Source organism: Podarcis pityusensis (assembly GCF_964106645.2).
Source record: "Podarcis pityusensis genome assembly, chromosome: 5".
NCBI classification, from domain to species: Eukaryota; Metazoa; Chordata; class Lepidosauria; order Squamata; family Lacertidae; genus Podarcis; species Podarcis pityusensis.
Genome location: NC_138032.1, coordinates 79,587,569 through 79,614,391, shown reverse-complemented (window position 1 = coordinate 79,614,391; position 26,823 = coordinate 79,587,569). Strand labels below are relative to the sequence as shown.

The 26,823-nt window shown below is 42.1% G+C and overlaps 1 long non-coding RNA gene across 4 annotated transcripts in view; it reads right to left on the bottom strand.

The window, feature by feature from the left end:
• Window positions 1–26,823, bottom strand: part of LOC308476941 — a 35,006-nt gene that overhangs the window by 7,656 nt on the left and 527 nt on the right. The window contains exons 2-5 of one of the 4 annotated variants that reach the window (XR_013986240.1): window positions 17,124–17,219; window positions 14,960–15,137; window positions 13,112–13,243; window positions 11,927–12,057 (exon numbers count right to left, since the gene is read on the bottom strand). This is a non-coding gene — a long non-coding RNA (uncharacterized lncRNA). Of the gene's footprint in view, window positions 1–8,003; window positions 8,151–11,926; window positions 12,061–13,111; window positions 13,244–14,959; window positions 15,138–17,123; window positions 17,220–26,823 lie in introns of all 4 variants that reach the window. The other 3 variants (XR_013986242.1, XR_013986241.1, XR_013986243.1) reach the window with 3 other exon arrangements.

The window sequence follows — 26,823 nt, the reverse complement described above, 5'->3', positions numbered from 1 at the left end:
CTCTCAATTCCCAGTAAGGTAATACAAGCGATATTCCAACTGCAAACACAATATCTATAAACATAAGTCTGTTTGCAAATCTCAGGGTGTTCTATCTTTTCAAATTACTTTGCTGAGTGACAGTAGCTATTTAAACCTGGCTAGAGGGGATTTCCACCCACCCACCCCAGAAGGAACGTCGAGTGGGCAGTGTACGATTTTGTACACTGTGAAGTTCCCAAGGTACTGGTTAGTTTCTTTCCTGGAAAAAAAATACATATGTATCTTGCTACTGATCATGAAGGAGGAAGTGCCTAACTTCACTTTACAAGGGATTACTGGTCTCTGTCAACGCATGTCCGTGCCCACATGTAGGGATGAGAGAATTTGTCCATTTTAGTTTCTCTCCGTTGCTCATTTTTTTCAGTCTTAAGTTCAGTTCTCCAGAATTCCACATATTTTTTTACTTTTTACATCCCCATGAAAATTTATCAGTGAATTTCTCCTAATGTACACATCTGTATACAATTCCCCTAATATACAGAAGAACCTGCCCAGTTATTGAGCTCCCTCAATAGGTCCTTCTACCATCTACCTGCTGACCTGAGGCAGATGATGAGCAGCAATCTAATCTTTTCAAGCATAATAATAATAATAGTAGTAGTAGTAGTAGTAGTAGTAATTTATTATTTCTACCCCACCCATCCCCAGTCACTCTGGGCGGCTTCCAGGAAAAAAAAAATAGAAATACATTAAAGCTACTCTGGGATGGCTCCTATCTGACAGCAAGCCTTGACATTTGCTCAGGCTATAAAAGACAGAGTCCTTTAATGTTGTATCACTTTGGTCCTTTTCCCCAACCCTCCAGGACAGATTTGGGGGTGCAAAAGCGGCTGTAGAGGGAAGGGAGAATTAGTGAAAAATCACCTCTCTTGCTCTGCTGGTAGGACTCTAAGGTTGCTCCCTCTAGAGAAGTCTAGTTAGTAGGAGCCAAACCTATGACTTTTTTGTCTCCCCAAGGTCTGAGGAAAAACCTAAAACTAAACCCATAACCCTGTGGGAACATTAATCTTGTGGTTACACCAGTCATTTTTTTTAAAAAAAACAGCAACAACCAAATACTCACAATTCTGGTGGAAATGAGAAATTTGTCTCTCCTACATGGATTGGCCATATGGGGCTTTTTCCTCCTCTCTGGATTGGCCATGTTGGTGATGCAACACCACCAGTGATCACCCAGCAGCCAGGATGAAATCACAACAATATGGTAGCCAATTAGATCCGTTTGCATAGGACTTCCGGGTTAGTGCCATCGGCAATGGCGGAGTTCCTCTGACCAAGAGGAACCCGCTCCGTGAAAATCGGGTCTTGCCGCGGCAGCGAAGGCGGAGACCCTCTAAAAATCCCAGGCGGAGGAAGCCTGGGAACGTGGGATTCGGCTGACACCAGGAGCGCCTCCCCTACTCGCAGGGAAACCCTTTTTCGGGGATCCGAAGCGACGTGGGGTGAGTGGCGCGGTGTTTTGAATCAACCGCTACTTTTATGGAGTGAAGCTGCACAGCCGTTGCCGGAGAGCGCTGACCTTTTCCTGTGGACAATTGGACTCTAAACAAGTACCCGTGAGTAGAACGGAAAATTGGATTAAGAAACATTTTAATTTGGCACTGAAGCGGGAAGGCTCTAAACAGGAAGTCCGCCTCCCGTTTTTGTAAATAGATTGAAGCAAAAACTTTGTAAGCTAAAGTCTGGAAAGTCGTATATAAAGGTCTAAATTTCCTTCAGTTATTACCACCAAAACCGCTCTTGGAAGCAGGAGAAAAGGGGGGGAATTTTTGACTGTTTAAGCCTGCAGGAGAGAGAGTAAAGATAAATTTCCACCGTCTCAAACCTGGGAACGGGGTGCCAGAGACAGAAATTTATGGGGAAGTTCATCGACTGTGAATGGAACGTCTTTTGACAGATAGTAAAAAAAGAGAAACAAATTGACTCCAATGTTGCCTCTTGCATTCAAAAGAAACAAAATATTTGAAAAATGAAAGTAATTTTCTTTTGTTGGTCCTGCTTTCAAAAGATGGATACAAATAGAAATTGTCTCCTCTAGAGGGAGCTTGTTAATTTGTTGCTGGAGTCGATCTGGGGATTTCACAGCTGTAAGATTAGGATCGTGAGACCAGACTCTGACCTTGAATAAAAATGTGTTTAGAAGAAGTTTTGGTGCTTGCTTTTTGTAAGACAAGCGCTTTGCTGGAGCAGATGCATGAGAAGATGGATTTGATGACTGTTGCAGTTAAAAACTTTGGACAAATGGTGAATACCCACTTAGAAACCATTCAGGAACCAGCCCAGGAACTTGTTTTGACAGGGCAAGTGCAAGTGCAGAAGATAATGGAGGAGGTTGCTGTTGAACCTCAAGTAACACGAATGGAGAGATCTGAGGCCTTGCAGGATCATAAGCCGCTGTTCTTGAAGTTTGAATCTGGAGTGGACCAGGGGGGTCTGGAGTTGTGAGGGCTCTTAATTTTGGAAGGACTTTGAAACATGCTTTTAAATACTTCCTGGATTATGTGTTGATTGTGGGGAATGGGACTGTGGGGAATGGGCTGATCTGCTGAGGGGAGATGGAGATATTTTTGGATTGGAGTCCTCCCGAGACCTACCCCCCAATGAGAAAGGAAAGAAATTAAGAAAAAGATCAACAAAAGACAAAGTAAAGTGCAGGTATAAACAAGAAGAAGATCTGCAGAAGGGACATGGAAAAGATTTAAGAGCCTCGGACATAAGATCACCAGGTTGATGGACTAGATGGAATGGACAAGAAGGACTGACAAAACCCGAGACCAGGAAGAAGAGACGCTGGATGAAGATTGGAAGAAAGTTTTTTTAAAAATTTATTTTGAGAATTAGTGTAAAATTAACGAGTATTAGGAAAAATGTTGGAATGAAACTATTTGGCTTTAGTAGAAATGATATAAGGAGTTATGTACAAATAAGTATTAAGTTTTAAGTTTTAAGGTTTTTTTTATGGTAAGATAAGATTAAATAAATTAAGGTAAATTGAATGACAGAATATAGTGAAAGATGGAAAGGATTTGTTGAGTTAATTAAAAGGTTAGATCGTTAAGATAAATTATATAACAAAAATTGAGAAAGATGGAAAGAATTTGCTGAAACAATTAATTAAATTAGAATACAAAAAGGGAGGTGTGAGGAGGTCGATGAAACAAGTAAATGAAAGATAAAGATATGGAACATTGGATGTGTGTTTTAATGTTATTGTTTTTTCTTTGCTGTATTGTTGTATTGTTTTTTATGCTTTTCCTTTTATGTACTGTAATGTATGTTTTGTCAATTTTTTTGTTGTTTTCTTTTTCTCTTTTTTTTGTAATTCTTAAACTTTTAATAAATATCATTAAAAAAAAATTGATCCGTTTGCATAATGTTATCACTGTCAGAATGTGATGGCGATGTTTCTTGAATCGCATGGGTGGCCTCATGCTGCCAAGAACCATGCAGTGAGTGGTGTGATGTCACAGTGCTATAAAGCCAATAAGATATGACTTTCTTATTATTACACTGGCGATGACAGTGAAAGTGAAGTATAAGAAAAAGCAAACATTTTCACAGGTAGCAAAAGTGGGTGGTTCTGAACTGGCTCTAGCCTTGATACAGTCTTGGAAGTTTCAACCCACAGGTCTTGTCAGTTCCTCAAAAAAATATAAAAAATATGCTTATTCTACATAACACACCCTTCAACTGCTCTAACCAGTGACATTCTTCTATTTTAGCAACTTTTATTGTGTGTAAGTTCCATTAGAGATGAAATTATGGCTATTATTCTTTACAAAAAAAGGAATCATTTCATGCTTGCTTTAAGCTGCCTCAGAGATATCACTATTCTATATTGCCACTGCAGAATTGCCTATACGTCTGTCTACTCACTGTGACCAATATTTCTGAAAACCTCATTTTTGTGTGTGTGTGATCATGTTATTTTCTGCTTTGACATTTTCTGCTCCCCTTATCTGGATCAGTGTTTTCATGTCAAAATAAATCTTACAATTAAAGCGCACAGCTGGAATGCAGGACAATCGTGTCACCAACAATGAGGGTGACAATGTATAATTTACGCTCTGAGTTTTACATAAGGAAACAAATTGACACTGCGGTAATACTGAAGTGCATAAATGAGTTTCATAATTTCCCCCCCATCAAATCCAACCATTATTATAGCCTTTGCATCTTTTCCTCACTATTTTTCCCCCAGATGAAGTTAAATACAGTTCCCCTTCTTTCATGCACTTGCTGTGAGCAGATTTTTCTTTTTCATTATCGCATTTGGCATTCAAAGTTATTCATTGGAGAACTAATCTTAAATCCATTGAAGCTGGTGGACTTGTGTTGGGGAATAGATTGTATCCTGTGGCTTCTTTTTGAATTATTCAGCTTGCCTAAGATCTTGGCTTGCCGAGCCTTTGACAAACTGGAACGTTGGTCTTCTGCTGCAACCTCAGAAGGATGAGAACTGAATGCTTGGAACTTCTGGAACATCTAAAGCAGGGAGATCAGCAAGCCAGCAGAAGTGACTGGAGAGCAAGTAGAGTGATAGTCAATGATCAATGCCACTGAGTGCAACTGGTGGGCACCAAAGGTGTGTGTGTGTGTGTGTGTGTGTGTGTGTGTGTGTGTGAGTCAGCATCTAGTGACCACCAGTGGACTGTTTGATGTCATTGGCCTACTTAGGAAACTGCTGCCCACTCTGCAGCCATGCACCTGGACACTGCCAACCCTGTCAATCCTGTCTCTACCACCATACAAAGCTGCTGGTGAAGGTCTGCATCCTGCCATTGAGTTGTCTTTCTCTGGTGGCTATTGTAAGGTAAAGGTAAAGGGACCCCGTGTACAGCTTCCGGGTCATGTGGCCAGCATGACTAAGCCGCTTCTGGCGAACCAAAGTAGCACACGGAAATGCCGTTTACCTTCCTGCCGGACTGACTCTGGTCTGTGGCGCTCATCTTGCTTTATTGGCTAAGGGAGCCAGCGTACAGCTTCCGGGTCATGTGGCCAGCATGACTAAGCCGCTTCTGGCGAACCAAAGTAGCACACGGAAATGCTGTTTACCTTCCTGCCGGAGTGGTACCTATTTATCTACTTGCACTTTGACGTGCGTTCAGGCTGCTAGGTTGGCAGGAGCAGGAACTGAGCAACGGGAGCTCACCCCATTGCGGGGATTCGAACCGCTGACCTTCTGATTGGCAAGTCCTAGGCTCTGTGGTTTAACCCACAGCGCCACCCACGTCCCTGGTGGCTATTGTACCTTCTTTAAAAGTGAGGAACATGTCCGAGATGACAGGCCAGCTTTTACAAGGTGTGAGTGGAAAGTACGGTGAATGGTCACAGAAATCGGACAGCGAGAAATATTCGAACATAGATACCTTACAGGCCCCCTCTGATACAATGCACCATTGACAACGTTCGTAGAACTGTTGGAAACTTCTGGAGAAGTCCTTTTTTCATACTGCATTCAGTTCCCTCATCACAGCAACTTGGACGTGTGACATGTTGGAAAATCTGTGCCCTTTCAGTGCAGATTTCAGTTTTGGAAAAAGAAAAAAAACCAGTGGGGCCAGATCGAGAGAATATGGAGGTGGGACAACTCAGTAACCTCAGTAGTGATTTCACGTGGAATATGCAATTCTTCCGACGATCCTGCATCAATAACTCATGAATTCTCTATTGGCCGCTGTTCTGCTCATCGATGGTCTACTAGACCAAGGGTCATCTTTGATGGTTTGCCGTCCTTCACGGAAACACTTAAATCACTCATACACTGTCTTTCGAGTTACAGCTTCATCTCCATACACAATTGTAAGCATTTTGTGGGTTTCCTATGCTGATTGTATGTTCAAATATTTTTGCTGTCCAATTTATGTGACCATTCACTGAATTTTCTGGTCACACCTTGTAAGTGCCAGAGGCAATCCTGAGTCCCTGTTGAGTGCAATAGCATGATGCGCACATTTTCAAGCACCTGTTTATCTGGGTGCGATTGCATGTTGCACGTCACATAGGGCTGCCATTTTAGGCAACAGCTCTGTATTAACTTGCCTGCCGCCCTTCTGTAATATCTAGTCCCCTGTGTCTTTCTCTACTCTCACTCCACATCATGGACTGCCTCTGGGACCAGAGCACGCCAGGCACTACTGTCTTTCACTGCCTCCCGCAGTTTGGTCAAACTCATGTTGGTAGCTTCGAGAACACTGTCCAACCATCTCGTCCTTTGCCAACAAAGTCTGTATAGTTAAAGCTATGGTTTTCCCAGTAGTGATGTATGGAAGTGAGAGCTGGACCATAAAGAAGGCTGATCGCCGAAGAATTGATGCTTTTGAATTATGGTGCTGGAGGAGACTCTTGAGAGTCCCATGGACTGCAAGAAGGTCAAACCTATCCATTCTGAAGGAAATCAGCCCTGAGTTGGGAAAGATTGAGGGCACAAGGAGAAGGGGATGACAGAGGACAAGATGGTTGGACAGTGTTCTCGAAGCTACCAGCATGAGTTTGACCAAACTGCGGGAGGCAGTGGAAGACAGGAGTGCCTGGCATGCTCTGGTCCATGGGGTCAAGAAGAGTCGGACACGACTAAACAACAACAACAACAAATAAACAATATTATTGCCATAAGACATATTTTTATAACTTACTATATTCTGTATAAACTCTTTCCAAATGTCAATATGTTTGTCCAAACAATGCCTGCACCTATAAGCAGTCTGTTCGTATTTTGCGAGTGCTGTCATGTCATCAATCCATTGATTAAAGGGGATCATATCTTTATTCTTCCAAATCATCAATACCAGTCTTTTGGCCACCATTAGGACATGTATAATCCACTTTTGTTGTCCAGTTGTCAGCTTCCATACAATAGGTATATAATTCAGAAGAATATTTTCCTCTGAAAAATTTTGGTTCCCCATCCTTCATATACACACCTACAAAATGCTCATTTAAATACACCCTAGCTAAAGAAGCAAGGCAAACCTTTTCTGTAATGGTTTTCAGCAACTAGGCTTTGCAACATGAACATTCATGTCAGGATTATCATCTTAATCATTCATCCATATGCATGTTATGAAAAGTGACTGCCAGTTCATCAGAGGATTGCCCCAAGGGTTAAGCTGTGAGAAGAACCCCCTTGATGCTCCACACATCTATCTATTACCCTTTCGTTTCACACCCTTAAGCACCGAGTGAACTTTTGATGTGTTGCCATGCCCGCTTTGGTTTCTACATAGGTAAGAGAAGCATTTTGTTTTTCTGCGCTTTTTAACCTGTCTTACAGGTAAACTTGTATGTTGTATGTTTGGTTTTCTGAGTCAGCAGTCATGCAGATATCCTTATTTGAATATCTCTGTTCCGACAAGGCTGAGCCAAAAGAGTGATGCATTTTGGTCAATAGCTCCCCTTGCTTGGTTGATTTTTTCATTTTGGTTCTAAAAGTGACCTGCATGTTGACCTGTTGAAAGTGACGGTGTTAATGATCCGGAAACAATTGTTCACTATCAACGAGCCTTGTTTGCTCTTCAAGGTGCCATAAGGTAGCCAATGATGGTTTGTTTTGCAGCCTTGTGGCATCATCAAAATCACCACATGGTCCCTGATCGGCAGGGATAATGTAATGAAGAAAAATAAGCCCTAACAAATGGGGTAAAAAAGAGCACCAGAAGGCTGGAGGAGTTATCGCTGTGAACTGGCCATGAAAAAAGGCGAATATTCTCAGAGGCAGAAATTCAAGAGGCCCAAACCGCATCGTTGCTGCACCATGGCAACCATGGGAGAGGCTGGAGAATGGGATTATGCATGGAAACCCCTAACTAAATGCACAGAGGTTAGTGTCATAACTGTTGCTGTACCTACTCTGGCTAAAAAAATGTTTCACCCCTGGTGTATAGTGTGGTCAGAGCTTGCAAGTCTTCCTGGCTTGTGGCTTTTGAAGACATTTTTCTCCAGGCCACGAATGGAGCCCTTACCAGAAGAAACATGACAGCAGGCCTTTAGAATCTATGAGCCTCAGATATGGCAGAGGCTTGCTGGGGCTGAGGGGATCAGAGAGTGCTGCTCTGTGCAATGCCCTCCAATGTTGAACTGGATGATGTTACTGTGGATGCAGCAGACATCTTGAAAGAAAGGAAGGATTAAATGAATTACAGAGCTCTCATGCAAATACGACATCTCTAGCTACTAGACCAGCTTTCAGTACTGAATTTATGTTGGAAAGGAATGAAAAGATTTCCTGGTTTCCATTAGAAAGCAATATTTCAATGTGATGTTTTCAGTTCAGAAGCCACATGGCTGCAAAGATGGACCATTTCCAGTATAGAGAGGATGTAAACAAATGGCAGATGATTAAAAAGAAAATAAATTTGACTTTCTACAAATTGTTTAAAGGAGCAAATTATCGGGCAAAGAGTATATTCATCAGACCATTTATTTATTTAAAAAAAGCCTTATTCCTGAAAATTAGACTTCTTTTTTTACTAATGTCTCAAAAGACAATGGAATGAAAGCTTAATTCAAGGTATAACACAGACAGACACAAGCAACCTCAAAATGGCATTACATCTGTCCTAAACTGATAACAACCAGGATGTTCAGAATAAAGGCAGGGATTGGGCTTTAATCTCCCACACTGTTCCAGAAAAGCAAGCAAACATTATTTGAAATCTGTGTCTGTTGAAAGGGTTTCCTCCTCAAAATGAACAACAGGTAACAACATATATTGGAAAAGGGCAAAAAATAAAGCCATGGAGGCAGAGGAAGGAAAGGAACAACAAGGGGTGCGTGTGACAAAATGGGCATAACATTGGTACTCAGATATGTTTATAGAATTCCTTTCCTAGGGAGGTCTGTTTCTCCCTCTAGTTTCAATGATCAGGTTATGAATGGTGTTGCTTATGAAGCCAGAACAGCACCACTCATACCCAAGAAACAGACATCAGTGGACTTGGGGAAACAGCAAAGTTTACAGAAGAATGGCAAAAATGGGGGAACCCTTGCTGGGGGGCAGGACCACTAAAAGAGCTCAGTGAGGACGAAGCATGCTCAGTGGGCATAGAATGCTGACTCAAGAGTGAAAATGGAAAAACACGGAGAGGGAATGGAATGGAATCCTGAGGATAAACACTCCAGACAGCAGCATATTGTTGCAGATCCTACATATCAATGAAAGCCAGCATGGCATAATGGTTAGAGTGTTGGACTAGGACCTGGGAGACTAGGGTTCGAATCCTCACTCATCCATGAAGCTCACTGGGTGACCTTGGGCTAGTCACCATCTCTTAGCCTAGCCTAGCTCACAGGGTTGTTGTGAGGGTGAGATGGGGAGGATAAATGTGGGGTATATATGGAACAAACCAGTGCTTTTTCCCTTAAAAAAAAAATGTTTAGGGGTACTCTCATTTTCCTACTCATATTGAAATACCGTATTTTTCGTTCTATAGGATGCACATTTCCCCCTCCAAAAATTAAGGGGAAATGTGTGTGCGTCCTATAGAGCGAATGCAGGCTGCGCCGCTAAGCCCAAAGCCAGAACAGGAAGACGGAGCACTGTGGAGCGCTCCGTCTCGCTGCTCTAGCTTGGGGACGGCTGCGCGCAAACCTCTCCAGGGCAGCGGGGTGCCTTCACCCCGCTGTCCTGCAGAAGCTAGCAAGGCTGTTCCCAAGCCAGAACAGCGAGACGGAGGGCTCCGTCTCGCTGCTCTAGCTTGGGGACGGCTGCGCGCAAACCTGTGCAGGGCAGCGGGGCGCTGCGCTCCAAAGGCTTCAGGGATCTTTGAGGCTGGCGGTGGGGGAAAGCAGCGCTTCCCCCCACCGCCAGCCCCACAAACTCTGGTGAATGTACCTTGAACGCACCTTGTTTTAGAGGGGGAGAACAAGAAAAAAAAAATTTCCCTGTTCTCCCCCTCCTATGATCCGGTGCGTCCTATGGTCTGGTGCGTCCAATGGAGCGAAAAATACGGTACTGCCCCTCAATGAGGCCATACTTAGATTCACAAAATGTTTAGAGGTATGCGTACCCCTGTGTCCCCCCAGGGGAAAAAATCACTGGAATAAACAAATAAATATCAGAGCCATTCTCCCTTGGCTTTTAGGAGACTGACAAAACCTCTCTTGGTTCCAAAGGCTCCTGAAGGAGATGGTTGAGGTCTGACCCAGCTGATGATAATGGACAGAGGTTAGGGCCAAACTAAATGCTCTGAAATTAAGGCAATGCTTGTCTGTTACAAAGAAGCCATTTGCAAGGGTAAAACAGGAGGTGGCAGATGCTGTACCTATTGTCCAAGCCTCTCACTGCCTGAAGCTTTAGTCTTGTGCTGCCCTCTCCTCTCCAGCAATGTTCCCAACATGTGCTACTGGTGGAAGACCATAGAAGAAGGCACTGCTGTGTAGGCATTCTAATGTAGTCATGCTCATTGATGTCAGTGGTTTACTATGGGTAAAAGTTAGTAGACTATCACACTGTATGTTATTGTACATCTGTACTATACTTTGTAGGAGGTTTCTACTAGACCAGTGGTGGGGAATGTGTGGCTCTCCAAAAAAAATTTGGACTACAACTCCCATGCTGGTGGGGGCTGGTTGGAGTTGGAACCCAACAACATCTGACTCCCCACTGCTGTACAAAACTCATACTGCCAAGTCACTCTAGTGCTACATCTGTGAACCTTGGAAGTGTATCAACAACTTACGGAAGGTAGAGTAGACTGCCAGAGCAAAGTGCTAATGTGTGGCCTGAGAACCTGGACTTTCCTTACAGTTCCAAAGCTTGGTTGTTTCTTTATGTTGATCCTAGGCTCTCCACTAAACGTCAAAGACAACAGGATCCAGCTGGAGTTAAGTCTGTGCAATGCAGACCTTGAAGGAAGCCAAAGCTTGCAATCTGTGGACTAAAATTAGCATTCACTAGGCAGACCAGAACCATATAAATGTATATGTATGCTATAAGATAGTAAAGAAAAGAGAACGCAGGAAGATTAAAAAAAACTACATCCGCAGCAAAGTTCATTTATGGTTAATTTTTCTTTTGAGTTCATATTGGTAGTGGAGGGAGGGAAATCTGGGTCAGGGAGTTCCACTGACTTGCAAAGAGAAGCAGCAGCCACTCTGTATAAAGGACTATAGCATTTTTAAAGAAAAAATCTGATACAAAGATATTGAAGCCAAGGATCCAAAATCTAGATGAATGTATTTTTTGGTATAAGTCAAAGTTTTATAACAACAAACTTACATTTTATTCACCACAAAATCCTTTCTTTATTGTTTGCACTTCCCATTTTTCCTCCAGTGAGAACAAAATAAGCACCTAAACATGGTGTCCCTTTCCAAATGTTTAGGCCATGTTCCTATTACCTTACCTATTTTGTTAGCCACTCTGAGCATGTCTTTGGGCAGAAAAAGTGGCCTGTACATTTTGACATAATTGATGGCCTACGACTATCCTATGAATACACAGTAAAGTCTTACAATGTCATTTTGCTTTATGGCTCATTGGGAATAATTTATTATTGCCATTTATAGGTGCAACATTATTTTTCCTTGTGAAAAGCAAATCTCTTAAAACATGTCAGGTATACATATTCTAATCAGAGTTGCAATATTCAACTGAACGATCATTTAGATTAGTCCATTAAAACAATTTTTAATTGACTAAGATGTTGCTCTGGTTATTCAGATAGCAGCGTTTATATATATATATATATATATATATATATATATATATATATGCTTCTAAAAACTGAAGGTGGCAAGCACCATTGTAAAATAGGTGCCCTCCATTTTCTCATACAGATGAGTTCCTCCTCTAAGGCGCAAATAATGTATGGTTCTTACTTCAGAAATATTGTTTACCCAATATGCACATTTATGCATATTTCATTAATCGACTAAAACTCACATGATTAATCGATCAAAATTTCTGTCAACGGGATGCAGCCTTAATTTGAATGGACAGTATGTTATTCATAAGTTGTTTGGTTTTTCTTTGGAATTCTGCATCCCTTCCTCTCTCTCTCCCTCCATCAATACCTGCTTTGAAAACAGAAGATCAGCCTTCCCCATCAGTCTTTCCCAGCCTGGTACCCTTCAGAAACTTTGGACTACAGTGCCCATGTGTGCCAACCACTATGATTATGGGATCCAGCAGCAACAGATGGATCACCAGCTCCCCCTCTCCCAGTTTAAAATAATCTAATGTAATAAACATTTGGAAAGATCCCTGCCTTGGTCTTGGGTGAGAGACTGCCACTTAGAGCATGCAATGTTGTGCATAGATGGGCCAGTCTTGGCAATGGGACAATCCCCACCACTGCACCAAATGTATGTTCTAATCCAGGGATGTCCAACAGGTCGATTGCGATCTACTGGTAGATCCCCGCGAGGTTTTGGTAGATCGTGGTTGATCTCTGGCTCCCTTTCCTTAGTGTCACTAAAACTGACTCCTGCCCCAGCCCATCACCCTGCCCTCCATTGTTGTATGATCTATGGAAGGGAAGACAGAGCTTTCTCTGTGCTGCTGTTTTGATCTATAGCGATCTTTTTGTGAGTGACTTTACCCCTTTGTCCCCTGCCTTTAACCCCCCCAAAATGAAACTTTCTCCTCCCCTAAAAAAGCTGTACCACTTTGAGCTGCCTCCCCATGGGACTTTTCTCCTCCGTAAAACAAGCTCAACAACTTTGAGCTGAACCCCTCAAAAATGGGGGTAGATCACTGCCAGTTTTTAATTCTGAAAGTAGATTGTAGTCTCTTGAGAGTTGGCCACCCCTGTTCTAATCTGTTCTAAATCCAAAACTTCATCTCTTGGTTAAAATTGCCATCATCTCACATAGTCAGGCAGAGATATTGCACCAGCAAGTCTCTCCCCCCACACTCTCAGACATACCAATGTGCATTCACAAAGAGACAGATGGCATTTTCCTTCCCCCCTGCTCTTGCTATAAAAAGGTTTCAGTGGTCAGGGAGAGGTCTTGGGTTAAATGTGTTGTGGGCTGAGTAAAAAAAAAAGAAAAAAGACCGTGGGTCTTTCAGGGGGGAGGAATGCTTAACTGCCTCCTGCAATATTCATTTCATTTGATACAATACCTTGGGAAGGTTCTGATTTCTCCATTTCTTTCATGAATGGGTCATCCGTCTCTCCAGTTGCTGCTTCATTCACAAAGATCCTTATGCAATATTGATGTCGCACTCCATAAAGGCGGGAGGGAACTTTCTTTCCTGCAAATGGCAAAAACCTTACCGTAATGTCCAGGGATGTCTGAAGCATATTTCCAAATATGCCAAAGAGGTTGACTATGTGTAACAAACAAGAAATGCTGCATTGCAGCATATTTTCTCATTATTCAACAACACCGAAAGGGGAAAGGAGACTATGATCTTGCCTTTGCCTAGCCTTGGCTCTGTGTTGGGACTCTTTGCTCTGAAGAGAACATCTAGAGCATCATCCAACATAATGGGCAGGGTTTCAAAGTCCCACATGAAGACCTGCACCCAATGGGAGGGTGAGGTTGGTTAGGAATGAAAGAATGGGTCAGACTGCCATGTTCCTCCATGTTACTCCACACACACACACACACACACACACACACATTAATTTTGCCCCTCAGTGCTGATTATGAGGCTCTGCACATGGAGAAGATGCCAGTGAAAGATGAAGCAGATGGTGGGCAGAGATGAGGGAGAAACTCATACAGTTTGCATTTTAATCAGAGTCGGTCTAACTCACACATCCCAAACCAACACATGAACACAGCTTATATTTTGAAGATCACACCTGTCTGATTTTTGTTGTTGCAGTACCCCAACCAAGGAATTTGCACTCAAAAGCAAACATGCACATTAGGGGGAAAGCATGTGCACAAATGGTAATAGAAGATGTGCAAAAATGTGACATAGTGAATTGAGCAGAATGGAAGGCGAGAGATGGAGGGTGCCAAATTTTGGGCTTGCATGGGGAACCATTGAAATATGAAAGACCAAAGCCTGCCGCTGATGTGTTAATTAGACTTAAGCATGTTTCTTATATGAGGTCTTCTATCTTACAGGAATTTTGTAGAGTCCCTGAGGGCAACCATTGTGGTATTTGCTTTTTTAGAATATTTTTTTATTAATTTTAACATATAAATTATAGTACATACCACAAAACTTCACCACTTATACAATCTTTTTTTTGGGGACTTCCATCAGCACCTCTGCTGATGCACTGTTTTGACCACTTCTTATGCATTTCTTAAATTCATATTGCCTTGAATTATCTTAACTAACCATCCTCCCCTTTATCCATTTTTGCAATAGTTCCAATAATACACCTCACAAAACTTCTTGCAAACCTACAAACGTAGTCTGATCATCACAATTACTTTTCAAATAGTCTGTAAATTTATGCCAGTCTTCTGTGAATTTCTGGTCCCACAGATTTCAAATCCTTCCTGTTAGTTTATCTAGTTCTGCATAGTCCATTAATTTCATCCTCCATTCTTCTTTTGTCGGTAATTCTTCTTGCTTCCATTTTTGTGCCAATAATATTCTTGCTGCCATCGTTGCATATAAAAACAGCTTATATTCTTTTCTGTTTATATCACTTCCTATAATGCCCAGTAAAAATGCTTCTGGTTTCGTTATGAATGTATATTTCAACATTTTTTTCATCTCATTATATATCATTTCCCAGAAGCTTATCACTTTTTTACATTCCCACCACATGTGATAAAATGTTCCTTCTTTTTCTTTACATTTCCAACATTTATTGCTAACCTTATACATTTTAGGTAATTTAACAGGTGTAATATACCATCTATACATCATTTTCATCACATTTTCTTTTAAGGCATTGCATGCAGTAAACTTTAAACCCTCTTTCCATAATTTTACCCAATCACTCAGCTGTATATTATACCCAAAATCTATAGCCCAATGAATCATAACCGACTTTACCTCCTCATCCTTCACCATTGTGATATTTGCATCACAGTGGAGCCTAGTGCATTGGAACAAATGGGGCATTCAGTCTGCCTTCATTCACCCCCTCTCTCCAATCTGCCTGCTTGTCTTCTTACAACTAGCCCGGGGCACTGCCTGGCAGCTTCCTTCTCCTTGGAGTCTCAATGTTGCCCTTGAAGGGAGGAGGAGAACAAAGCTTGGATTAACTGACTCTGCCTGCCATTGGCTCTGGCTCCACTCCACCTGTCTGCCACTGTTGACGTGTCTATCAGTTCTAATGGGCACCAGCCACCACCGTGGCATCACATACATCTCGGCCATATTTATTTCCTGCAGCTTAGCTCTGCTTCAGAACTACATGATCCTTGCACAGACCCTCTCCCTGTGCGTGAGCATCTCATTACAATTTCCACATAGGCATGCACTGTATGCCAGTTTTAAAAATGGATGGAAGCGTTCCTCTGGGGCCAGTAGTGGGAGATGTTCCTTTTAGAACATTAGCTACTCTGTATGGCTAAAGTTAATGAGCCACTTTATGTCAGGCTCCCAAAGCCATTTATGCATGTAGCCTTTCAATTAGCTTTGTTGATGAATCAATTAATACAGTTCAAGCCTTTTAGAATATTGTGAGTGTGAAAGCAGGGCTTTTTATTCTTTAGTCACCAGGAAAATGTAGCATTTCAACTTTACAAACTGCTCTGAGTAGAACTAAGCCAAGGGTATTCATTTATTCACAATTGCTGAAAACTGTCTTTCCTTCCTCCCTTTCCTTACTTACTGGTCAATCTGAAATGTTCACCAGAGCTACCGTGCATTGTGGAAATAATAATAATAATAATAATAATAATAATAATAATACCTGAAGGAGCGTCTCCACCCCCATTGTTCTACCCGGACACTGAGGTCTGGCACTGAGGGCCTTCTGGCAGTTCCCTCCCTGCAAGAAGCAAAGCTCCAGAGAACCAGGAAGAGGGCCTTCTCGGTAGTGGCACCCGCCCTGTGAAACGCCCTCCCACCAGATGTCTAAGAGAACAACAACTACCAGACTTTTAGAATACATCTGAAGGCAGCCCTGTTTAGGGAAGTTTTTAATGTTTGATGGACTACTGTATTTTAATATTTTGTTGGAAGCCACCCAGAGTGGCTGGGGAAACCCAGCCAGATGGGTGGGGTATAAATAAGTTGTTGTTGTTGTTGTACATCGCCCATCTGACTGTGTTGCCCCAGCCACTCTGGACCGCTTCCAGCATATACAGAAACATAATAAAACATCAATCATTAAAAACATCCCTATACAGGGCTGCCTTCAGATGCCTTCTAAAGGTTGCATAGTTACTTATCTCCTTGACATATGATGGGAGGGTGTTCCACAGGGTGGGCACGATTACTGAGAAGGCACTCTTCCTGGTTCCCTATAACCTCACTTCTCTCAGTGTATGACAAAATGATGTATGACAAAAAACAAAGAATGTCATTTGCCGTCAATCAGTCCATGTGATGTAAGTGCTAAAGCTCACTAATATACTGCAATGTTTCCTGTGTGTAAAGCAACAGCAGACCATGTACTTCATTTTACCTTATTTGGTTGCATAAGCCCCTGTGAATACATTGCCTGCCATAAATAGTGCTGCCAAAAACCCCACACACTCTCCTGTATTTTTTTTAACCACATTTTTTTACTGCTTTTTTGTAATTGTGTAAATTTTGCATGCTGTATGTTTTAATAATTTTTTAAAAAACACACAACAACAAGAAAAACAACAACAATGCATGCCCCTCAATTAATGAGAAAAGAAATTGCATTCAAACACATTTAAGGTTTGGAAGAATTGGCAAGAATGCCTTTCCCCAACTGGCTCACCATTATTCCCACTTGCTCATAAATTGACTACAATCAACTATCAACTTTGTCACATATTGGCAGCTAAGTTACTTAAAGCACAGGCAAAAGGATTTCTGATTAATTTGAGTCCATTGCATCACAAAGGCAAAGAACTGGTCTCTATTATTTACAGACTGGTCCCTTCATGGGTCTTAAATCTTCTTGGGAGAGGAATCTCAGGGGAAATCACTGTGTGGTCAGCTAAGCCTGACAAATCTGTTTCATCACATGTGAGAGAATTTTCCCTCAGAATTCTGCATAGATGGCATCGTATACCTGGGCAGATGTCTCATGTCACATCACAGTCAGAACAGAATTGCTAGCGAGGCTGTGGGCTCTGGGGGACATTTTTCCATCGTTCTGGTCTCAAGTCTATTAAGAAATATATGAAATAATTAGATGACCTGTTTAGGCTTCTCTGCAACCACCTTACAACGATAAAGGAAGCTCAAACTCTAACAACCCTAAATAAATTATAAAGGACACGGGGGGGGGGGAATGAAGCCTCTTTCATAGGGGAAGAAAACTTTTGAGAAACTGGAGGAGAGATTTCAGTGTGGCACTAGTCATAATGTACTTGATATGGAATATCACAGAGGGTGGAAACTCTCTTGCACTACCATGAGAAGGGTTATCCTTAATGATGTGCCAAAAACATTTGAATGAAAATCATTTTAAATAGGAACATGCTTTAATTCAGCAATCGGTTCTCATCCCACCAGGCTTTTCAGAGATTGATGAAGAGCTGCAGATATAATTTTAAAAGGACTGCTTTCTGTTAAAAAGAAGAAGTGATGTTGGAATGTCAGAGTAATTATTCAGCCTAAAATAACAGGGTGACATAGTCTTCATAAATTACTTAGCTCACCTGCAATAGCAGGCTGCCAAAGTTCTAATTCTCACTACTTAAGTGCTTCAGAATATTTTTTGCTCCTGTCCTCCGGAGACAGTTGTAGATGGATTTTACCTTTGAGGAAGGTCATATGTCTATTAGAAAACAGAACTCTGTGCTTTTATTTTTTATTTTTAAGGGTACATCTCGCTCTTCTTTTGTACCCTTCCCCTGCTACTAGATCAAGTCTCTCCTTGCCAAAACACCATGACAAGTGTAAACTTCCTGTCCCTTGAAACAGTTTGCCATGCGTCCAGAGCAAACCGCAGAAGAGTCGCTGCTGAAAGAACCGACAATCCAAAGTGACAACTTGCACTTGCCTGCAGGAACTCAATCATGTTAGGGTGTTTTTAACATGGAGGCTAATGTGTGCTGCCATTGGACTGTATGTAATAAGCAGAGATTAGAGGATGCAGGAATGTCCTTGAGGCAGCAACTGAATTGGCCTCTTTGCAGAATGCCATGCAGGGTAAAATGTCGGCAGCTGAAGTAACAGGCCTCCTCTGTATCAACACTCTGCCAAATAAGTGAGGCTGGCAATGGGTGACTTAGATCCAGATGTTCATTGAGATGCAGATGTGCATCTGGATGGACATTCATATGCAATCTGTGATCCCACAGGGACACAAATGTATTTATTTTAAGAATGTCTACATTGCCCAATGTGGTTCACAAATCTACCTGCCTACCTACTTGGAGTCAGGCTTTGGGGAATCGGCTCCTCCCCCGTGGTCATAAATGAGCAGATCAAATGAAAGGAATTCTTACCAGTTAGTTTCTTTAATAAACACAGTGAAGGACAAAATAAAGTGTCCACCCAGAATGGTAGCGCTCCCAATTAAGCTTACACCCACTCCGTCCCTTTTAATCTGCTCACTCCTACATTTTGTACCCTCTGTGCTTTCCGTTCTGAAACTTTCTGAGCTCCTCGTGACCTTGGGGAGATCGGAGGAATGCTCTCCAGTGACTGTGAATCTGTTAACCCTCTCTCTTCCAGTGTCACTTCTCCTAGCTGTTCCCCATCCAGTATTTCCCAGCTTCTGCCTTCTGAACTATGCCCCTCTGCAAACCACTGTTGCAAATCTATACTGTCCTCCTGCTCCTGGGAAGATTCAGGACCAGGAGCAGGACCAGGGGGAGGGGGATGGCTCCCACCATTCCTCCTCAGTGCAGTCCTCCTCAGCACAGTCCCTGACACTTGGACTTTGCACAGTAATTCATATGCAAAGGATATAGAATGGGCAGCATGCAGTAATTCAAGTATGCAAAGGGATTTTCCCAGTGATGCTATCTGTTGCAGTCCCTCATAGCCACTGAAAAGACACTCAGAAGGGTCAGAGGAACCCCTGGAGAAGGAAACAATGCCATACAGAGAGACACAATAAATAGGAAATCAGCCATTCCCCTGATAGATGAGCATAGGACTCAGGATGGGAAATAGCATGCTAATTATCCTTTCCCATCCCTAGCCACCAGACCCAGCTCTGAATGAAAGCATCTTACACAATGCCTGGAAACTCACCCAGAATACACCCAGAGGAGAGTATTTCGGATTGAAGAATGAAACTCAAATGTAGCACAATGTAAAGGTTGTATCCAACTGTGTCCCTCTGCTGGCAGAAGGCTCTTTGATCCAAGAGAAGTTTGCATGAGTGGAAGAGCGGGTAGGTGATTCTCAGTCATTCCCCACACCTCCCACACCCTCCCTCTCAAATCTCAAATTAAGAGTTGGAAAGCATTTCTTTTAACCAGCCAATGCACTCATCTCCTGTACTCTGCCAGTACAAAGTAACACAAATATCCCATAAGATGAGAAAGTTCGTACCACCCACCCTTTATTGGAAGGGGGGAGAAATAATTATGTATATAGGCATAATTGGAAAGCTTGTTGCTACACAATGCATTTTCAGCGGGGTGGAGTCACATTCTATAACACGTGCTACAATGGTGCAGAGGTGCAAACATAAGAAACACTGTCCTCCTTGAAAGCTGTATTGTTGTATAGTAAGGTCTCTTGCATCTATGCAGCATAACAAAAGACCATCAATGCTAAAGACCCTCCAAACATTTCCTCAAAATTCTACCTTGAAAATTTTGATAAGAAATGTTATTCAAATGTTCTATGGGTGTTTAAAATAATGTTTGTAAAACAAAAACAGAAAACAGAAGCCTTTCTCATGGGAATTATAAGGATAGAACTCCCAAAACTCTATAGAAATTTATTCATCTATGCGACCACAGAGACAAGAATGTTACTTGCCCCAAAATGGAAAGAAGAAGAAGAAGAAGTCCCAGCAAAGGAAGAATGGATACAAAAAAATATGGAATATGCAGAAATGGCGAAACTTACCGGAAGAATAAGGAATCACGATAACAAACTTTTTATAAAAGAATGGAAATGCTTTATTGAATATTTATAGACAAATTGTAAACAGATAAAAACACTGGCAGGATTGTTGTAATAACCTGCAGTTACATGAGAGTATATATTTAAAGAAGATAAATAAATGAGTAAGATAAATTAATTTGGAGATGCAGAAGATATTAAAAATTAATTTAAGGAACCGCAGAAAGGGGGGGAAGGAAGTCAAGTTTTAAAATGTCAAAATGACTGTAAAATCAATGAAATGTATATATCTGAAAAGAATAAATAGAATTAGGGAAAAAAACAAAAAACAAATGTCCTATGGATGTAAGAATAGTGGGTAGATATTTGATATATTCCACATCAGTACTTTGCTGTAGCAGTCGACACTGAAAGGAACCTGAAGAACCATAATGGAGTCAACAGATAGTATTGAACAGTCCCCAACATTTAGCAGCCAACATTTGACAGTATCTGATAACTGACAGACAGCAGCAGTCAGTATTCAACAATATCTCCTATGTAGTGTTCAACTATTTGACACTACTTGATAGCTGACACACACAGTAGCTATTAGACTTTGACAGTATCTGATGCGTATCTTGAGAGGTTTCTCATATGTTTCTTTTATTGTGTCTTTAAGAAACACGAAGATGATATTGTATACCCTGCCCTCATTGGACCTTTCTTCCAAGTAAGTGCCCTTAAGGTCATGTGCATGTTGTCATCAGTTTTGAAAGCCCAGGGGAAGACCAAAACAATAAATATCTTATACGCAAGTTGTGTGTGCTCTGCACTATAACAATTCAAAAGGTGAATTATTCGATGCATGCATGTTGTGTAAATCAAGGAAATGCTTTGCTCTCAGTTTGTGCAACTTATTTTGTTATTTTTACTATTTTGCTGATAGGCATGTGGAAAGGGAACATGGACTTATACAAGGCAGTGAAGCCTTGCCTTCAGGCCACAGGAAATTTTATTATCAATTGAACTGAGATTTGAGATTCAGCAAGTGCTGTCCCTACACTTTCATGGATATCTTCACAGATCTTCAAAAATCTGAATATTTAAAAAGCAATAAACAAGCACAAGCACCTGGGATTCTTAGGGAATGGGATTTTGTGGCAAGTAGAAAGCTTGGAGAATTGTGTGCCAGACATGCAGCCCTGAGTATATTGCTCATGCAGCTACTGGATTTGCATGAGCAAAACTAAGCCTGTGCCAATATGTTTCACTTTTAGACCATTTATGAGGGAGAAGAGGCAAAAAGAAAATACCATTGTTGTTGGGGAGGAAATTTCAGGGGGTGCACAGATTTCACATTTACCTTAAATCTCCGTAACATTATGATGTAACTAAGTTTTGTGTGTCTGCATTCTTGTCTGAATTTTAAAAACAATTCTTGTGCTGTATTCTGCAGCCTTCCTGGCTGCCAGCATTTCCCGCAAGCATTTGAGAGGGCCACAAAGTGTAGACAGCCCAGGAGGCTGCCTGTGGAGGGGCCTAAGAGCAACACATTTTTTAAAAAATAAAAAAGGTAAAAGGAATTCCTTTCAACTTGGTTTTAACCTTTGTCACCAGATATAAGGCACTCCACAGACAGCCTCCAGGGTTGTCTGCACTTTGAGGTCCTCTCTTCTCAGGGGCTTTCAGGAAGCTATGAGGTCTAGAAGGCAGCCATATTTTAAGCAGGGACACATGCAAACGCAATCGATGGCTACCTCATAATGCCTCGAAGCCTTAAGGTAATCCAGCTTTAAAAACAAAGTTGCCTCCCCCTCTTTCACTGAATAAGGAAGATAATAACTGCATCTTTTGCAGGGGGAGAGGGAAGACACTAAGCAGAAAGATGCACTATAAGTGAGAGTTCTGCCTGAAACCAAATATGAAGCACCACCTTTTAAGAATGCATTAACTTTTCATTTTGAAGACAGGTTTTGGAAGTGTGTCAGGTAAGAGTTTTCCCGAAGTGAAAATGCTACAAAGAGGTGATAGTGGCACAGACAAGGATACCTTGTTGGAGTGACATATTCCTGAATCTGATTTGCGTGCTCAGACCCAGAAACCTCCCCCCTAAATAAATTCACACTTGACTCATACTTTTGGTTTGTTTTTGGCAGAATTTAGGCCACAACTTTATTGATTACAGAAAGTGAAGGGTTGCATAGGCTCTGGTTCGACTAGCTCCTTGCCATGCAGGTAGTGCTGACCCAGGGTTCCAGCATAGGTCAGCCAAGAGTGAACACCTGGATAAGCGGAAAGCCAGGAACAGGCTATCTCCGCCACCCAAATGTCCCCCTGGACTCAGGCATGGGCACAACCCCCTCTCAGGGGTTGACCAAACCGTCGAGTCCCTGGATTCTTTTAACGGAATACCCTTCGCATAGGGATGGTGAGAGCGTTCTCCCATCCCTATCACCTGAACCAGAGCCTATCCACAACCTTACAAGTTGTGACAATTTGCTACGCAGCAGGCAAAACCCAAATGGCAACAGCCAATCAGCCAAGTAGGGAAAATTCCTGCCGTGCCCCTGTCCCAATGACAGACAACACACAACGGCATAGCAAAGTCAAGCGCAAAGCCCTAAAAGTAGGGAGAGGTGGGTGGGTGTTCCGAATGCACGTGCCGAAACAGGAAGCTGTGGGTATAAATAGGTCCCTCAAACCATTTGGACTGTGTCCCATTGGCCAGATTGTACCCAGCTATGAGGGACCTACCAATCGGGTGTTGTGGCTGACCAGTCGTACCCACCCACAACACAGGGTGTCGGTTTTCCAGGTCTCACTACAATACGTGCCTTCTTTAAGGGAGGACCCGATTTATATTGTGGCATGTACAACCTGCTTAAAAGACAAGGTGTGCTTTTACAGGAGAGATACCATTTAGTTCGGGTGACGAGGGGAATCAGAACCACGCTTCAGACCACATATTACAGTATGCTCCCCAGAATCAGCTGAATCAACTCAGAGCTAAACAATGTTACATTTAGCAGATAAGAAATGACAGGCCCATGACAAGCCCCACCCTCCACAATCCTGTCCTTCTCCATTTCCCATCGTCTGCCTGAGCCATTTATAGGCAGGAAATGTGAGTCAACTGAATTATGAGGCTCTGTCTCTCATTCTCTTGTGGATTGAGATTGCCAAATCAAATGCAATGGTTTCTGGGGTCCTGTCTTTCTTTTATTTGTTTGTTTCTTGGAAAGAAACCCTACAAGAAGATCACTATTTAAGAGGGAAAGTGCAATAGGAAAGCCATTGAAAATAGTCCTAGTATTTTATGGGTTCCTGGTGTTCCTCAGAAATGTTTTGTGCTTCTGGATGAGAAGATTAGTAAGAAAAAATGCTGTGCCTTGCCTACTCACTGGGACGTTTTTGTCACCAGCTTGGGACCAGGATACCTAAAATACTACCTCACCCCTTAAACATTCAACCAGACCCTGCACTGCAGCATAAGGCCTCTTGCAGATACTATCTCACCAAGTTCCATGCAAAATTTGACCTTTCGTGTGACGGCATACATATGTATGCTGCCTTTCCATAGTTCAATGCATGCTGAAGGCGGCTTACAACATGAAAAAGTATATACCGTAATTACAGCCTGACAAAAGTAGTCATATGCAAGAAGTTAAACATCAAAAAATACAGAACCAAACTGAATAATTTCCACATAAATCATAAAAGGATCTAAACTAAAGATGCAAAAAAGTATATGTTTAATGTTTGTATCATGTTTTAAATATTCAGTTGGGAGCCACCCAGAGTGGCTGGGGAAACCCAGCCAGATGGGCGGGTATAAATAAATTATTATTATTATTATTATTATTATTATTATTATTATTATTATTATATCAATAACAGCAACAACCTCCCCAAAACCCCTGTCCCCTGTAAGCAATACCCCAGCACAAGAGTCAGTTCAGCAGCCTCAGCTTCTGTAGCTGGAGTCAGTCAGGGCCCCACCCTCCCAGGCCATGTGGGAAAAGGCCTGCAAGGCAGAGAACATGTCTTCTAGATTTCACAGTCAAGATTGTGACACCTGCCTTTGGAACTTGCTGCATATCAGTCAGTTGCTGTTTCTGTTGTCTTTGCAACACCCATTGATGACCTTACTTTTTCAACAAGCCTTTTAACTGCAGGTTTCTTTATCCCACTCTGCGTGTATCGGATTTGACTTTTTTAAAAAGGAATCACTTTGTTTTAGAAATTAAATCGCTTTATACAGTGGTACCTCGGGTTAAGAACTTAATTCGTTCTGGAGGTCCGTTCTTAACCTGAAACTGTTCTTACCCTGAGGTACCACTTTAGCTAGTGTGGCCTCCTGCTGCCACCGCATTTCTGTTCTCATCCTGAAGCAAAGTTCTTAACCTGAGGTACTATTTCTGTGTTAGTGGAGTCTGTAACCTGAAGCATCTGTAACCTGAAGCATCTGTAACCCGGGGTACCACTGTATAAAGCGATTTAATTTCTAAAACAAAGTGATTCCTTTTTAAAAAAGTCAAATCCGATACACGCAGAGTGGGATAAAGAAACCTGCAGTTAAAAGGCTTATTGCCCCAAATATAAGCTGCACCTAAATATAAGCCGCACCTTTTTAAAAAAATGGGGGGGGGGGGAGAAAGAGAGAAAAGACAATACCCGAATATAAGCCACTCCCTTGAAATTCCACAGGCACTCACACCCGTTCCGTTTTACCGTATATCTGTTGCAGCAGCGATATTCTAAAAGCCCATTTTTGTAAGGTCGCAAATTTAAGCCACACTTTAACCTTTCATGGTCAGAATTGGGGGGGGGGTGAGGCTTATATTCAGGCCAATACGGTATGTTTTTGTTGTTATATCATCTTGCAATTCTTGAGGGGAAGTCATTCGTAATTTGCAATAAATTAATAAAGGAGGACAAGCTTCGTGCCAGCTTGCCATGCCAATTCTTATCTTCCCCAATGTACAGTTGTTGAGAACATACTTTTAGTCCACCTGTGGTCCCAGGAAGGCCCACTCAACAATGTATGGCAATGTGCCCTGAAGCATCTCCCAGAATCCACATTTCTGTGATGGATGCACAGGAGCTCCTTGGCCAACAACTCAATATGAGAGGTGTTCCCTGAAAGCCAAGGTTTGACAGCCACTGCCCCATGCCAAATCCAAAAGATTGGTGAATGGAAATGCCCCATGTATCAAGGTTTATATCTTAAAAACACATTCTTTCCTCATCAGTCAGGAGATTTCATAGAATCATAGTATCATAAATTGTCGAGTTGGAAGGGATCCCGAGGGTCATCTTGTCCAACCGGCTGCAATGCAGGTATCTCAGCTACAGCATCCATGACAGATTGCTACCCAACCTCTGCTTACTATCCTCCAAGAAAGAAGAGTCCACAACTCCTGAGGGAATCTGTTCCACTGCCAAACAGCTCTTATTGTCAGAAAGTTCTTCTCGATGCTCATTCAGAATCTACTTTATTGTAAGTCAAAGCCCTACCCTCCAGAACAAAAGAAAACAAGCTTGTTCCCTCCTCCCTGTGACAGCCCTTGATATATTTGAAGATGGCTATCATATCTCTTCTCAGTCTCCTCCTTTCCAGGCTAAACATATCCAGTTCCTTCAACTGTTCCTCATAAGGCTTGGTTTAGAATTTTAATTTAGAATTTTAGTCCTTGGTTTCCAGCAGAGCAGTGGGGAGTCGGGAAACAAAATCAAAAGGCACCCGCCCCTTGATTTGTGTAACACACCAAAGTGACCAAGAAAGAAAGAAGCAATGAGAATAGACAGCAACCAAGGCCACCAAATCAACATGCAAGGCAGGGAGCTGCCTCACATTTACAAGATATATAGGCAGTCTTCCAAAGTGACTTCTCTGTGTAATAAAAACTAATGGCAGTCACAAACTATTGAACAGGGTAACTGATAAGAATTACCTTTGACTTTATTTGTATTGTTACTGGCCAAGGCGTTTCTATAAAGCCATGTGCCTGCCCTAAGATAGACAATGAGTCAAGTCCATTTCCAATTAAACTACTGATGGGTGTGCCCCAGAGCCTGCAAATATACAATGCAAATAAATTGCCCAAGACACTGTTCTCTGTCCAGCTAAGCACATGACAAACACAGTTGGTGACCTCTCAGGCCATTAGTGATTCACTTGCAGTCCTCCTATGGAAGAAGAGGTGCAATGAAGACTCTCAGCTAATAGTGAGCTTTAGTTCTCATAGCTAGTATAGGCAATCATGGGTAGGGGTACAGGCCAGTCAGATGGGAGACTGCTTGGGAACTAGGGATCATCGAGGGATTTGTCCCTAGCAAATTCTCATACAAAACTGGTGTGATCCACACCTCCTAGATGTGGATGGATCAGAATGCAGTTACCTTTCAGATAACATTTGGTGGTTCTCTCATTGCAAGAAGTGAACCAGGCATAGGGCCTTCTCCGTAGCTGTGCCCACCCTCTGGAATGTCCTCCCATCAGATGTGAAGGAGATGAGTAATTATATAACCTTTAGGAGACATCTGAAACATAGCTGTCAACGTTTTCCCCTTTTTAAGGGAAATCCCCTTATTCTGAATAGGATTCCTTGCAAGAAAAGGGAAAAGTTGACAGCTATGACCTGAAGGCAGTCCTGTATAGGGAAGCTTTTTAAGGTTTAATGTTTTACTATGTTTTTATATATGCTGGAAACTGCCCAGAGTAGCTGGGGCAACCCAATCAGATGAGCAGGGTA